Below are 17,154 nucleotides of genomic sequence, written 5' to 3'. Positions count from 1 at the left end.
GTTTCTGTCCTCGGAGATAACTGAGTTGCTTCCCAATTATCTCCAGGACAGAGAGGAGGGTACTATACAGTAAAAGAAGAGTGTTTATGTCTTCAACCCTGTGATTGGCTAAGGTACACATATTGTCACAATTTTCCACCAGGTCCCCTAGGGGAGTGTCCACCTGGTGGAAGACCTGCATAAATACCAGGCAGGTAGCCCATATTAAACCAGATTACTGCTGAACCTCAATATGAAGCTTTGTCTCGTACTTGGGGGGATTTATTCGTATGGTGATTCTTGTTCGGATGTTTGGAGAGTGTATGATTCATATGGTTCCTGCTCGGCTGATTGGAGTGATCGGTAGTTGTCTTCGTATTCGGGAAAGGAGCATCTTATACGGTTTTAACTCTTTTATCCCTGGGTTACCGTAACATCTTGTAAACATGTATGTGGGATATGTTTATATGTTCATTGTTCTTTTGTAAGACAAAGTAAAGAAAAATTAATATTAAATGATTTGAAAAAAAAAAGAGAAGTCTTTGCAAGGCAGGTGCTCTGAGCCATTGCTGTCCTTTTGACTTTATCTCTACTGAGCCAGCCAAACCAGGAAGTTACAAGATCTGTTGTCTGCTTGAAAGCCTGGAGCCTGTCACGAGGTTAATTTATGAAAGTGTCTATTTCTGCACTTTTTGCAAAACAAAAAAAAAAAGGACACACTCTTCACTCAGCAAGCTAAAGTACTTCAGGCGTCTGGACTGTCCCTTTAGGATAAAATTAAATGTGAGAAGTAAACCTGACTTTATAGGTTCCCTTTAAAAATGAAAGGGCTAAAACGTTAAATTATTGCAAATACATCTAAACTGCAAGAAAGAGATAGAGAAAGTGAGGTGTGTGTGTATATGTATATAATTGTTTGCATGTATAAAATATGTAGAGCAAGAGATGGCTTGCATGCATCCTAGAATATATTTCCTAAAATAAAACTCATCCTTTTGGATAAAGATAAGATTTTGTTTATACAGAATAACTTTTTTTGAATGTTCACAATTGTGTACTTTAATGATACCATTATATTTCAATTGGTAACAAAACAAGTATTTATCATTAGGTTTTGATTTACTAACGTAGAAAAGTGCCACAAATGCTTTTAGGGCGAAGATAATTTCCCCTCCTCGTAATTCAACAATCTTTTTACTTTATTTTACTTTCAAGCCATTGTGCCATTTGCTGATAGCAATTATCTAAATAATATGTAATTAACTTGACAGAAGATTTAAATTCATGCATTAATTTCTTCAGTAAAAATTCATTCCTAAGCTATGTTCTCATATATAGATTCCATTTCTTAATGCTACAATAAGCTTTATTTCTATTAAGTCACTAATCAACAGATCATAGTTCCTAACAGGTTTTGAATCTCATTTAAACATTACAATCCATGTAGATTTGCAATCATTTTTATTCATCTGTCAACATAGTTATAGTCACAATGCCCATGCAAGTTTTGGTTATTCATATTGATGTCCAAACACATGGGATAATACAACATGTAGGTGCGTTTCATATATCCATAGAAAGATTTGCTATTGCAGTGCACTTGTGATACCAGCACCCCTTTGTACAAGACGTAGATCTAATGCTTCAAACAAGTCTAATTAGACTTTGCGTTGTGATTTGGATACAGTTTTTATATTACTTTCTGGGGTTTTCTTTCTAATTTGCATTCTGAGAAAATACATAATTATTAAAGGGACACTGTAGGCACTGTAACTGCTCATCTCATTGAAGTGGCTACAGTCAGGGCCGGACTGGCTACAGTCAGGGCCGGGATATCCCGGGAAATTTCCCAGTGGGCCGTCGGCACCTGGGGCCGGGCAGATACCTGGGTCTGCTGGCGGCCACTGGGGGAGGTCTGCTGGTGGCCGCTGGGGGAGCTGTTCTGTCTCTGCTCCCCAGCGTGCAGCTTAATGAGACCGCGGCCGGAATATGACGTCATATTCCGGCCGCGGTCTCATGTAGCAGCACGCGAGGGCGGGAGAGCAGAGCCAGCACAGCACAGCTTCCCATGCGGCCGCCAGCAGACCTCCCCTAGCAGCTGCCAGCAGACCTCCCCTAGCGGCCGCCAGACTCCAGCACAGCAGTGTGCACTGCACGACCCCCTGGCAGGTAGGAGTAATGTGTGTTATGGTCTGTCTGTCTGTCATGGTGTGTGTGTGTATGGTGTGTGTGTGTGTGTCTGTCTGTCTGTGTCATGGTGTGTGTGTGTGTCTGTCTGTCTGTGTCATGGTGTGTGTGTGTCTGTCTGTGTCATGGTGTGTGTGTCTGTGTCATGATGTGTGTTTGTGTCTGTGTCATGGTGTGTGTGTGTGTGTCTGTGTCATGGTGTGTGTGTCTGTCTGTGTCATAGTGTGTGTGTGTCTGTCTGTCATGGTGTGTGTGTCTGTCTGTCCGTCATGGTGTGTGTGTGTCTGTGTCATGGTGTGTGTCTGTCTGTCATGGGGTGTGTGTCTGCCTGTCATGGGGTGTGTGTCTGCCTGTCATGGGGTGTGTGTCTGCCCATCATTGGGTGTGTGTCTGCCCGTCATGGGGTGTGTATCTGTCCGTGTCATGGTGTGTGTGTCATGGTATATGTGTGTGTGTCATGGTGTGTGTGTCTGTCTGTATCATGGTGTGTGTGTGGTTCTGCCTGGGTCATGGTGTGTGTGTGTCATGGTATATGTGTGTTTCTGTGTCTGTCATGGTGTATATGTGTGTTTTAAGAATAGTGTTTTTGCTCACCTTTTTTTCCCCCACGCAGCGTGCTGGTCTTCCCTCGACTGGCCCTGCCTCTATGGCTAAGATCATCAAGCTTGATGATCTCAGCCAATCCAATGCTTTGCCATAGGATTGGCTGCAAAACGCTACACCAATCAGCATCTCCTCATAGAGATGCATTGAATCAATGTATCTCTATGGGGAATGTTCAGCGCCTCCAGAGTGTGGAGGCCCTGAATGTAGGTGCACTGACAAAGGAAGCACCTCTAGTGACCGTCTGAGTGACTGTCACTAGCGGTGTCACTTTGAAGCAATGTAAACACTGCCTTTTCTCTGAAAAGTCAGTGTTTACATTGAAAACCTGTAGAGACATGCTATAGACACCAGTACCACTACATTAAGCTGTGTGTGTGTGTGTGTGTGTGTGTGTGCGTCTGCTAGTGAGTGAGCTTGCTTGCATGTGTGTGCCAGCTAGTGAGTGAGCTTGTGTTATTATGTCAATGAGCTGATGTATATCAGTGAGATTGTTTGTCTATGAGGCTGTGTATCTATGAGCTTGTGAGTGTCATTGAGATGTCAGTGTCTGCATGTGAGTATGCTAGTATGCTTACTGTATTATTAAACGTTTTACTCTGAAAGGACCAATATTTTATATTAGAAAAAGCAATATATGTATATATATATATATATATATATATATATATATATATATTACTCAATCATCTGTCATCTGGGGTGGTAAGATATAGCCTTACATATTACATACGGCAATATATGGCGCAATGACATATGGGGCTGGCATAACATTTTTTTCCAGGGCTGCTTTGTATCCCCAGTCCGGCCCTGGCTACAGTGTCTGGAGTCCCCTGACATCAAACTTCCACTCAGTGTTAAACGGTTTCAAATGTTTTACTGCTATACAAGGTTACTCAGCAGTTCATCCCCACTGTACTGCCCTGGGTAATGGGGAAGTATTACCCTGAGCAGCAGTGGACTTCTGTGATGTGCTGAGAGTTCCATTTGGCTACTTTTAGCCTATCACATTGCCCTTTTGTGGGTATGAATTTAAATTTCTATAAAAAAACCTTTAGCAGTCTCGATGTTATGGGCTACATCTCCCATAATGCTCTTACAACCATAATGCTGGCATATCATCCTGTATCATGTAGTCCAAAACATATTGAGTGTAGAAGGTTGCCTACCCCAGGTGTAATTTTTTCATTAGCGATGACTCCAATGTTTAGAAAGGGAAACTCATTCAGTGCTAAACTTCTCAAGAATAATTTAACGTTAAAAGTAAGGATAGTGCCAGGGAACTGCCAGGGAACTAACTAATTCAATGACATTAAATGGTTATAGTGTCTACAGTGCCCCTTTAAATACCCCAAAATTGAGACACAAATCATAGAATATAAATATTAAATACAACTGTGTAAATACTTGAGTACCTACCTTTTATTTACAGGAAAGTCATTAATTGGGTAACTACAGTATTCTTTATGAGATATTTTTTGTTTTTAATGCTTTAACCGTTATAACATAAATAATGGTCTTAGTAATGGCAAAATATGGTTCATTTAAAAAGTCAGTGGTTAACCTTTTTTTTACAAATCAGCTATTTTACATGTTGAAAATTGATTGTCAGCTCAGCACAATTTCTTTAGTAGATCAACTCTCATTAAAGAACATGTTAACAAAAAATTATTTTCTAGATATTGTTTATGTCTAATGGAAACAGACTGGTATCTATGCTTTGTGCCCTTTTAAAGTCTGATTTTATTTACCTCCCTGCCATACTATCATCGCCACTATATTTGTATATTGTGTGTTATAATGACTTTAAGCATGGGAATTGCATGTAAGTAAAAGCTAATACACTTATAAATGGTTTAATAATGAGTTAAATGACAATTTATTCAGTTACCTATAATTTATTTATGTCATTAGTACATCACTATGATACATATGGAAGTCTCTTGGATAGTACTCACCTGTACAACCTACCTTATGCTGTATACCAGGGGTAGGCAACTTTTGGCACTCCAGATGTTGTAGACTACATCTCCCCTAATGTTTTGCCAGCACTATGGCTGTAAGAGCATTACTAGACATCCACAACATCGGGAGTAGACCTCTGCTATAGACCAATGTGATTATGAATTGGTCCTTTTGTTTCTTTATTTTCTATTGTGCATGGTAAAACAATAGGCTTACTCAGCCATGATAGCAGTCGCAAGCAGTAACATGCATAACAATCAAAAACATGGCTTATGAATATACGGCACGTTTTTTTTAAATTTTGTTGAGAGAAAAAGTAGACAGTGGATAGTCATAGTAATTTACATTTGAGCTGTCCTGTCTATTTATGATGATCACGTTAAGTGAATTTTTGCACATGTAATGTTTACTAGGCAGGACGTAAGTTTAACATTTGTTTATGCTGATAAGGTTATGTAGTTTAGTGCTTATAAAGTACGCTAAGCAGATTACATGTGTATTTTCTATGTGTGGGCTAGTTCAAACTGCTTGCGTATAAAACACGAATAGAAGAGAAGGTTTCCTGGCAAACCGGCATATGAGTATGAGCAGGAACCGGCTTAGATTGCGCTTAAGCCAAATCATGTTACATGCAGGGGTCTACCACTTAACACAGAATACGCTTGTTTAAATAGTGCAGGCAGGGTTGCGCCGCCTTATGGGTTGTCACAGGGTGAAACATATAGTGCATACAGGCTTGTGTAAGTCAAATTATACTTAACTAGGCATATAAACCAACAGCTAGTTAAAATTGTGAGTATTGATATTAACTGGACACATGCTGAAGGTCAGCATTGCAATGTCCTGTGTGGTGTAGGCTGTAGGTACAGGACCCAAGCTCCACTCATCACTCGGGTCAGCTCCATCTAGCCGATGCCCAATGGGTATAAAGAGTTGTCCAGTATGTGGGTGGCCTGCCAAGAAGCGATGTTGTCGCTTGGTGTGGAAATGTCCAGTTGTAAACGGCACCACTTGCGGACCTTGCAGTGGTTTGGTCATGTGGCTTTGGACTGGTGTTCGTGTGATGGTGCAGGGCACTCCGCAGCTGCTTTGTGCAGGACGACTGTCTGCAGCTTGTCTCCTCAGCCGGTAGCATTGCCTCATTCGTTGTCGTCACTCCGCTGCAGTCAGGTGAGTGCGGGGTTTCCGTCCATCCTTAGGGAGCCCCCCAGGTCTCTCATGTGTTTTTGTCTCTTGTGTGGCATTTGTTTGCTGCGTGTTGCTGCTCAGTATGGCCCATAATCTGCTTATCATGGCTTCCAGGGCAACCGTCCGTCCAGTGCTTGTTCCTTCTAGTTCGAGCTGCGGCAGTTGCAGGCCGCGTGTTTTTAGGCCGGGGGTTTCCACCATCTCTGGTGTCACCATCCCTCTCTGCTTGGGAGTTTTGTGAGGCCCCCAGATGCATCCGAGACCGTGGCAGCTCAGGTCTTCGGGGACCGGGATGACCCCCACCGGTCCATAGGAGGGGGGAAGGGATTTTAGAGTGCCCCTTCATCGGCCAGAGAACCGGGAGAGTGGCCGTCTCTCCTCGCCTCCCACCCGTGTAGGCCATCAACCTCGATTGGGTGAGTCCAGCACCGGAGAACCTTGAATCGGGTATCTCCTGGCGCAGCACAGTCCCCCCGATACAAATATTGCTTTAAGCTGTTGGTACGATCGGGTGGCCAGAATCTGGGCTCTAGACTCAGGAGCCCTCGGCATGTGCGTCTCGTCTGCTTGAGAGTCAGGCTCCGCCTCCCGATCCTTTTGTTTTTAACTGATGCATGCTGTGTTTTGCTTGCTTGATAGTTCATTTAGAATAGGTTTTACTTTATACAACACATTGATCTTTATTTCATTTCCAGACATTAAAAGCATATGATTTATTATTGGTAAACAATGTGCTCGTTAATATGCTCTGACTTTTTCATGTATTAATTTATTTTTAGATAATGTACAGTTTATTTGGCACTAACATCAGGTTGAGCACATTTCAGTGAATTTAGTTAATTTAACTTTACTTTTACATGCTTTCTTGCAGAGTTTATTAGCATTCTTTCATATGTGGTTCTTCCATACAATATCACAGCTGTAACATGGTGTAAAAGGACAAACTGTTAAAAATTAATGCAAATAACAGATTTTGCAGATGATAATTATTCCTATCTGAGCAATGCCTCACCTGCTAGATTGTGTGTACATGTTTTTGGTTTAGGTACACTGTAGCATCTTCTGAAGGTTTCTTCAATAGATGTGTGGATTAAATACTCAATTTATTTAGTACATTCGCCTGTCCTACTGAGCGCAGGTCTCTCTTGTTATGCTTCACAGTTATATATTATTCATATTTCCAAGGACATTCATAGAATGCCTATTACTGTAGTTTAATTTGTTATGCATACAACACAGCAGCTTTGCTATATAGATTTCCTTAGGGCACCTTTAATATTGTTTTTGTTCACAACCTTTAACCCCTTAAGGACACATGACGTGTGTGACACGTCATGATTCCCTTTTATTCCAGAAGTTTGGTCCTTAAGGGGTTAATGCACGCACAAGCAGGAAGGTTATATATTATAGTTGGATTCATAGGACGGACTGTTATTGCAATTTTTTTTAAGCCTGAATAGAATGGAATCAACTTATGAATCATATACATTTATTAAAGAGAAATTACCATTATTACCAGCTGTCAAAACAGCCTTGAGCGCACACATGGATATCCTGCAAGGTACCTTTATTAATATGGTAATTCCATAAACACTTATCGGCATCCATTGTGCAACTGATGGCCAGTTCTGACTGATGGCATTCAAAGAACAGGTGGTTGGGAGGGCTTAGGGGAACACATGAAGGCACATGTGAGACCAACAATGCCTTTTGAAATACAGATGCTCGGTTTTAGCCAGGCAACTGTATGTCAGCAAAATAACTAAAATAGTTTTGTTGTTTCTTTGCTAATTTTTAGATCATGAGATAGTGTATAACAGTCTATAGAAATGCAATATTTTACAATTGATAATGACTAAATTAAATGTCTGTAAATCTATATTCTACTTTTTTCATTTTAACATCTGTAAGCATCTTCTACCACACAAGCAATGATGCTCTTCTCTACGTGTGCGTATGAGCTAGCAATGTTTAATTAATTTTATTGAAAATAAATTGGTTGTGAAAGGTTAATTAACAGTGTTAACTCAATACTTTGTAAATCAAATGCTACATTACTTGTCAATTGCAACAACTACCCTCTCTCAGGGCCAATTAACATATTACGTTTTGGCGCAAGTATTCCAAATTTCTCCTGTGTTATTGATGAAATTATGAGCTTTTTTTAACGTATACAGGGAGTGCAGAATTATTAGGCAAATGAGTATTTTGACCACATCATCCTCTTTATGCATGTTGTCTTACTCCAAGCTGTATAGGCTCGAAAGCCTACTACCAATTAAGCATATTAGGTGATGTGCATCTCTGTAATGAGAAGGGGTGTGGTCTAATGACATCAACACCCTATATCAGGTGTGCATAATTATTAGGCAACTTCCTTTCCTTTGGCAAAATGGGTCAAAAGAAGGACTTGACAGGCTCAGAAAAGTCAAAAATAGTGACATATCTTGCAGAGGGATGCAGCACTCTTAAAATTGCAAAGCTTCTGAAGCGTGATCATCGAACAATCAAGCGTTTCATTCAAAATAGTCAACAGGGTCGCAAGAAGCGTGTGGAAAAACCAAGGCGCAAAATAACTGCCCATGAACTGAGAAAAGTCAAGCGTGCAGCTGCCAAGATGCCACTTGCCACCAGTTTGGCCATATTTCAGAGCTGCAACATCACTGGAGTGCCCAAAAGCACAAGGTGTGCAATACTCAGAGACATGGCCAAGGTAAGAAAGGCTGAAAGACGACCACCACTGAACAAGACACACAAGCTGAAACGTCAAGACTGGGCCAAGAAATATCTCAAGACTGATTTTTCTAAGCTTTTATGGACTGATGAAATGAGAGTGAGTCTTGATGGGCCAGATGGATGGGCCCGTGGCTGGATTGGTAAAGGGCAGAGAGCTCCAGTCCGACTCAGACGCCAGCAAGGTGGAGGTGGAGTACTGGTTTGGGCTGGTATCATCAAAGGTGAGCTTGTGGGGCCTTTTCGGGTTGAGGATGGAGTCAAGCTCAACTCCCAGTCCTACTGCCAGTTTCTGGAAGACACCTTCTTCAAGCAGTGGTACAGGAAGAAGTCTGCATCCTTCAAGAAAAACATGATTTCCATGCAGGACAATGCTCCATCACACGCATCCAAGTACTCCACAGCGTGGCTGGCAAGAGTGGGTATAAAAGAAGAAAATCTAATGACATGACCTCCTTGTTCACCTGATCTGAACCCCATTGAGAACCTGTGGTCCATCATCAAATGTGAGATTTACAAGGAGGGAAAACAGTACACCTCTCTGAACAGTGTCTGGGAGGCTGTGGTTGCTTCTGCACGGAATGTTGATGGTGAACAGATCAAGACACTGACAGAATCCATGGATGGCAGGCTTTTGAGTGTCCTTGCAAAGAAAGGTGGCTATATTGGTCACTGATTTGTTTTTGTTTTGTTTTTGAATGTCAGAAATGTATATTTGTGAATGTTGAGATGTTATATTGGTTTCACTGGTAAAAATAAATAATTGAAATGGGTAGATATTTGTTTTTTGTTAAGTTGCCTAATAATTATGCACAGTAATAGTCACCTGCACACACAGATATCCCCCTAAAATAGCTAAAACTAAAAACAAACTAAAAACTACTTCCAAAAATATTCAGCGTTGATATTAATGAGTTTTTTGGGTTCATTGAGAACATGGTTGTTGTTCAATAATAAAATTAATCCTCAAAAATACAACTTGCCTAATAATTCTGCACTCCCTGTAATGTAACCATACACTGCGTGCAGAATTATTAGGCAAATGAGTATTTTGACCACATCATCCTCTTTATGCATGTTGTCTTACTCCAAGCTGTATAGGCTCGAAAGCCTACTACCAATTAAGCATATTAGGTGATGTGCATCTCTGTAATGAGAAGGGGTGTGGTCTAATGACATCAACACCCTATATCAGGTGTGCATAATTATTAGGCAACCTTCTTTCCTTTGGCAAAATGGGTCAAAAGAAGGACTTGGGGGGGGCGGAGCCTGACAGCCTAGCTGTAAAGACGTGGACGCCACGAGCTCCTGCCTGGCGGGCAAAAATCGGGGTCAAAGCGATGGCTACAAAGCCCAAGAACCCACCAGGGTGCACCATCCATGTCAGGGGTGCACCCCGGAATCGAATGGAACAACTCCGAAACCCGTCGGGGCCGGGAGAGCGGAACGCCAAGTGCGGCCTACTGAGGCTGGAGCCGGGGAGAGGCGGCCGCTCTCCCCGACACCGGTGCCCCCAAACGGATACGCTAACATCCGACCCCCCCCCCTTTGGACCGGTGGGGGATATCCCGGTCCCAAATGGGTGAACTGACCAGGCCTGGGGACGAACTAACTGGCTACACCGTCTGCAGGGGCAATGTACCGCTGAGCGCAGTCAAGATGGCGCCTCGGAAAAGGCCCAAGACGCAGAGCCCAACGCTTCCCCTGGAGGCTTTTGACCGGATCTGCAGGGGCTTTTGGACAGTGCTTTGCGGACGTGGAATGGCCTACCATTTAGCGGTAAAAGCGGTAGCTACATGTATACGCCCCACAACTCGCCGCCGACAATACGCCTTCTTACCTCTAGCCTCCAGGGCAGCCATCCGGCAACGCAGACGCCAAAAATCTAAATGGCGGGAAACAGCACCGAGACACCCGGGCGCACTCACTCTCTCCCACACGCGCAGGAGCCGGTTCCTCGAGCAAGCACTGCAAACAAGCAACTCACCTGCCCCAAAAGCCTGCGATCAGCGAAGCACCACCCTACCGACCCCCACTCAAGCTGTAAGCCACGATGCTGCCCACAGGTACACCAGGCGGAGCACTGCTGGAGCGACATCTCAGCCTGGGATCATCGCCCAAGAAATGAGCTGGAAGGTGAGCCTAGAGAAGCCTGGGCCAAACGACTGGGAGGCCAGGGTCCATGAGAAAGCCCCCATCGGAGCAAGCACTGGCAAACGGAACTGCCCTTCTATAGGCATTGGCTGACAGACTTATAAACTTTACCTGCTGTGCCACAGAGCACACGGAACAAGTAACTCAGTTTCTAGCTGTCATATCTGACGTGAATTTTCTTTTTTTTTGTTTACGAGTACCTAAGACGACAATACAACCTAACAGGTTACGAGTTAACCTTACATACACTGTTAGATTGCAAAGCGATACTGCCTTATTTAACATCATGACATAGCAATATTTCTTATTTTTAGGAGCCCTGCAGCCTATGTAGGTATAGCTTACCATTCCTATCACTAGCCCAGCAGGCCCTACACAAGCGAGACTCACGATCACTCTACCGTCACAAAACACTAGACATGCATCCTAATGCTTTCTTTAGACCATATGCACGGCAAGCTAACCCTGTTTACCCCCACACTACTCGTGAACCTGCTTAGTTACAATCCCATATAAGCCTGAGGAAAGTACTGATTGTTTAATCTATTTGAATATCCTTAGTAACTTGTGCTTATCTCATGTACTTATTTTTTGCATAAACTACTCGCAATAGAACTGATCCTGCATTATTATAAAAAAAAGGTGCAAGTATTCCATGTACCCCACTGTTATTACTGTCGTTGATACTCATGTGGAATGCCGTTGGGGTACCACATAAGCGCTGTCATATCTTTCTGCACCACAAAAATAAAGAATTTATAAAAAGAAGGACTTGACAGGCTCAGAAAAGTTAAAAATAGTGAGATATCTTGCAGAGGGATGCAGCACTCTTAAAATTTCAAAGCTTCTGAAGCGTGATCATCGAACAATCAAGCGTTTCATTCAAAATAGTCAACAGGGTCGCAAGAAGCGTGTGGAGAAACCAAGGCGCAAAATAACTGCCCATGAACTGAGAAAAGTCAAGCGTGCAGCTGCCAAGATGCCACTTGCCACCAGTTTGGCCATATTTCAGAGCTGCAACATCACTGGAGTGCCCGAAAGCACAAGGTGTGCAATACTCAGAGACATGGCCAAGGTAAGAAAGGCTGAAAGACGACCACCACTGAACAAGACACACAAGCTGAAACGTCAAGACTGGGCCAAGAATTATCTCAAGACTGATTTTTCTAAGGTTTTATGGACTGATGAAATGAGAGTGAGTCTTGATGGGCCAGATGGATGGATTGGTAAAGGGCAGAGAGCTCCAGTCCGACTCAGACGCCAGCAAGGTGGAGGTGGAGTACTGGTTTGGGCTGGTATCATCAAAGATGAGCTTGTGGGGCCTTTTCGGGTTGAGGATGGAGTCAAGCTCAACTCCCAGTTTCTGGAAGACACCTTCTTCAAGCAGTGGTACAGGAAGAAGTCTGCATCCTTCAAGAAAAACATGATTTTCATGCAGGACAATGCTCCATCACATGCGTCCAAGTACTCCACAGCGTGGCTGGCAAGAAAGGGTATAAAATAAGTAAATCTAATGACATGGCCTCCTTGTTCACCTGATCTGAACCCCATTGAGAACCTGTGGTCCATCATCAAATGTGAGATTTACAAGGAGGGAAAACAGTACACCTGTCTGAACAGTGTCTGGGAGGCTGTGGTTGCTGCTGCACGCAATGTTGATGGTGAACAGATCAAAACACTGACAGAATTCATGGATGGCAGGCTTTTGAGTGTCCTTGCAAAGAAAGGTGGCTATATTGGTCACTGATTTGTTTTTGTTATGTTTTTGAATGTCAGAAATGTATATTTGTGAATGTTGAGATGTTATATTGGTTTCACTGGTAAAAATAAATAATTGAAATGGGTATATATTTGTTTTTTGTTAAGTTGCCTAATAATTATGCACAGTAATAGTCACCTGCACACACAGATATCCCCCTAAAATAGCTATAACTAAAAACAAACTAAAAACTACTTCCAAAAATATTCAGCTTTGATATTAATGAGTTTTTTGGGTTCATTGAGAACATGGTTGTTGTTCAATAATAAAATTAATCCTCAAAAATACAACTTGCCTAATAATTCTGCACTCCCTGTAAATATTAAACCTCATCAGCCTGCTGATATCAGAATGGACTACCTTTTAAAGAGTCAAATGCTCCCATCAATTTGTCTTTTTTTTTATTCATTTCCTTACGTTCTCATTTTCTTTTCTCTTTTTCCTACATATTTGTTGCCGGTCCCCTCTCAGGCACACATTATCACATTATGCTCTCAAGCTTTCTAAAATATACCAAACTTTGATTCCTGTAGACTATTATTTCAAATCTATTCATATGTAAAACATTCAAAAGACTGAAGACTGAAGCACTCACAGGAAATTACCGTATATACTCGAGTATAAGCCGACCCGAATATAAGCCGAGGCCCCTAATTTTACCCCAAAAAACTGGGAAAACTTATTGATTCGAGTATAAGACTAGGGTGGAAAATGCAGCAGCTACTGGTAAATTTCTAAATAAAATTAGATCCTAAAAAAGTTATATTAACTGAATATTTATTTACAGTGTGTGTATATAATGAATGCAGTGTGTGTGTGTGTATGAATGCAGTGTGTATATGAATGCTGTGTGTGTATGAATGCTGTGTGTGTATGAATGCAGTGTGTATATAATGAATGGAGTGCAGTGTGTGTATATGAGTGCAGTGTGTGTATAATGAATGCAGTGCAGTGTGTGTATGAGTGCAGTGTGTATGCAGTGTGTATATGAATGCAGTGTGTGAGTGCAGTGTGTATATAATGAATGCAGTGCAGTGTGAATGCAGTGTGTATGTATGAGTGCAGTGTGTATGTATGAATGCAGTGTGTATATAATGAATGGAGTGCAGTGTGTGTATATGAGTGCAGTGTGTGTGTATGAGTGCAGTGTGTGTATGAGTGCAGTGTGTGTGTATGAGTGCAGTGTGTATATAATGAATGCAGTGCAGTGTGTGTATATGAGTGCAGTATGTGAGTGCAGTGTGTATATAATGAGTGCAGTGTGTGTATGAGTGCAGTGTGAATGCAGTGTGTATGTATGAGTGCAGTGTGTATGCATGAGTGCAGTGTGTATGTATGAGTGCAGTGTGTATGCAGTGTGTGTATGAATGCAGTGTGTGTATATAATGAATGCAGTGCAGTGTGTGTGTGAGTGTGTGTGTGAGTGCAGTGTGTGTGTGAGTGCGGTAACCCATGGCAACGCTCTGACCCCGCGGCTCTCGCGAGAGTTACAGAGGAAGCTGACCTGGGAGCTGCACGGACGGAGGAGAGAGAAGGGAGCTGACAGGAGCTGCGGTGAAGGTAAGTTACAGCTTCCTGACAGCCCCCGGTCTTTGTCTGTATTATGGCAATGAAAATTGCCATAATACAGACAACTGACTCGAGTATAAGACGAGTGAGTGTTTTTCAGCACAAAAAATGTGCTGAAAAACTCGTCTTGTACTCGAGTATATACGGTACTTAATCATTTATTATAGATTCGAAAAAAAGCTAATTTTAACAAATTACCAATAAGTTTAAACCAAATGTAGGTAAATATGTAAATATATATACCATAATCCATAAATATTGTCTATTTTTCATATATAGAGAATTTATCATAATATCTAACTTACAATCTTTCTAGCTTTACACGTACTTTCATTTGTTCCTGTGGATGAATTCCATGAATCTTTAACCACTTGAAATGAACGGACATTGGGAATTCAGAGAAGTTCAACTTTCCTGATGTAAAACCCAGTGAGCCAGAGCAACAAATCACAAAAGTGAATTATAATGTCTCCTTACAAATGCAGCCATTAAGAATACTGACACTTAAATCTAAAATTCAAATGGCATTCAGGACTGCTTACTGTACCATGAATTAAACAAGATACCTTTGGCATGCTGAGCCACTGATTATAATCTTGTAGAGTTCGTTTTTTATACAATGTGTTGTGACAGCCCTATCACCACAAGCTTTATGCCTCTTACTATTTTAATATCAAGACATTTAAACTGCAGCTGAAGTAGGTACTACTATAGTTTGTCTATTGTGCAGAAAAGCACACAATACAGATAACCCCCAATTTTCTCAGTTTGGACACATGTCCATCTGTACCGCATTCCTATTCTGATATATATTCATTCATAGTGTCTCTCTTACTGTATTACTTTAGTAGCTATATGTACATTTAAATTCTTGAATGAGGAATATTAATAAAGAATAAAGTAGTCTAATATTTGGTCTATGCTTTAATCCTATCTAGTGTTTGTGAGCACCGTCACTTTTCCTACGTTTTTATCTCTATAAGACATACTTCACCATTGCATTATTATTATTTTTTCTTTAATTACAAACCTTTTGTCTTACAAAACAAATACAGCTTACAAAGGCAGAGTAAGAGAAAAGGAATTGTTCTAAAATCTATATGAGGAGGTCAGTACTAAAGACAAAGATGTAAGTGCTGTGTTGGTTAGGCAGGTGGTATAAGTGGCAGATTAAGGTTGGTTCTAACTGGATGAGTCATATTCTGACGCATTTTGAATATTGAGAGGGAGAGAACGCTGTTTGTTGTGCAGAATGAATTTTCAGTCATATGGAGTAGGTTAAGTGAAGTCTTTTTAAACATGGAGTGGTATAAAATAAAAGTGAGAGGAGGTGGGAGAGCTGCAGTTCAGTAGACCACAGTATTTCCAGTCGGAGTAGTTAGTCTTCATTGCAGAAATGGATTGGAGAGAAGACTTACTGATGATACATTATAAAAGAATGCTTTGTGATAGTAGGTGGTCTTTGAGAACATTGAAAGGTCTCTCACTCTGCTTTGAATTTGTGGGCATACCACCGGTGCTTTGATGCTTTTGGAACAAAATGTGTTTTTCATAATGCCACAATAAATTATTAAAAGAATATCTGCTGGAGATTTTTCTATCAGGTTTTCTCTATTGTTGTTATCATACACTAGGTTTGGAGCGTGCTATATTACAAAGACTAGATGAAACATTGATGCTTCCCTTCAGATAGTATCTTTAATATAATAACATCGATAAAAGACTAACATTGGTTTAATCTGTGGCTGCGTATGTATTGTAGAGAAGAGGAATAGAAGAAAACAATGTTATAATTTAGAGCACATAAACCTTATATTTTATTGCTTGGATTTAATGAGTGTATATAAAGGTAAATGCATTTTCCTGTTGTTGTTCACAACCTTTAATGCATGCATTAAAGGTTGTGAACAAAAATGCAAAATATAAAGGAAACTTATTTTAAATATGTTACAAAAAAAATTTAGCCATACAATTCATTGTTGGAGGATTTGTTTACTTAAGGACAGAAGAAATATTTAGGCAATGCAAGTTGTTAGGAGAACACACATATCTAAATTATATAGTACATTGACGGAAAGCAAAAAATAACATGAATCAAACAAACATTTTGATACTCAGGAAGAAATACTGGACAAAAATATTTTCAGAAATAAAATGAAAGTCTTGTATTTATATTTGCAAAGAATGCATGTGACAAGGGTGACAATAAGATTATGTACGGATGTAGGAAAGAAAGGCTCTGGATGTGTTTTCTATATAATAAATTGTAATGTGTTGGCAAATTCGTTGAAAGCCAAAGTAGTTATTCTACTAAAATAGCTGGGATGTTCAGTTTTGTTCTAAATCAGCCTTGTTTCTTAATTGTTGCAATTGTATTGTTAATCCATCACAATACACCTTTTAGTTACTATAATCTGTTCCTAATCCTCCCTATCTCTATGGACCTTTATTACAAAAGCTGGTGGCCTGCTCCTAAAAAGTCATTGTTGTTTCCTTATAAGTTTGATACACAGGACGCAATGTGTCTTCTAATCTTCTAATCCTTTAAATGAGTCACTGGACAAATACATTGGTATTTTTCTGGAAGTGTACATCCATGTTCTACCAATCAGTACTATAAATGGGACACGATGAGCAGCACACAGAAAAAAAACTGGAAGGGATAAATGGAAAAAGGCTACCAGGAGCTTCAAGAGTTAACAAAGCGTAAAATGTATTCATATATTAAAATTAACTCAGATATTATAACACATGGCAAAATAACTAAATAAAAAAATATTGGTGAGCAGTAGAGCACAGACAGTTCCTTTTGACTAGACCTGTGCCTGCTGCCTGACATGTTGCATGATAAGAGCACCTTCACAAACTAGCCAAGAGAAACCCTTTCTACTCCTCTGGTCAACATTACGGTTTAGTAACTTTATCTTGCATTTTAATACTTTTATGGAAGTTGAATATACAAAATAAGTATTATAAAGTATGGAAGCTCATTGTCGCTAAAGCAGCCACTGCCATTT

At 40.7% G+C, this 17,154-nt stretch overlaps 1 protein-coding gene across 6 annotated transcripts in view; it reads left to right on the top strand.

The window, feature by feature from the left end:
• Positions 1-17,154, top strand: part of RALYL (RALY RNA binding protein like) — a 915,472-nt gene that overhangs the window by 797,319 nt on the left and 100,999 nt on the right. The window lies entirely within an intron of this gene.

The sequence above is a fragment of the Pelobates fuscus genome, chromosome 4, assembly GCF_036172605.1.
Source record: "Pelobates fuscus isolate aPelFus1 chromosome 4, aPelFus1.pri, whole genome shotgun sequence".
In the NCBI taxonomy this organism is placed as follows: Eukaryota; Metazoa; Chordata; class Amphibia; order Anura; family Pelobatidae; genus Pelobates; species Pelobates fuscus.
This window is presented reverse-complemented; position numbering and strand designations above follow the sequence as displayed.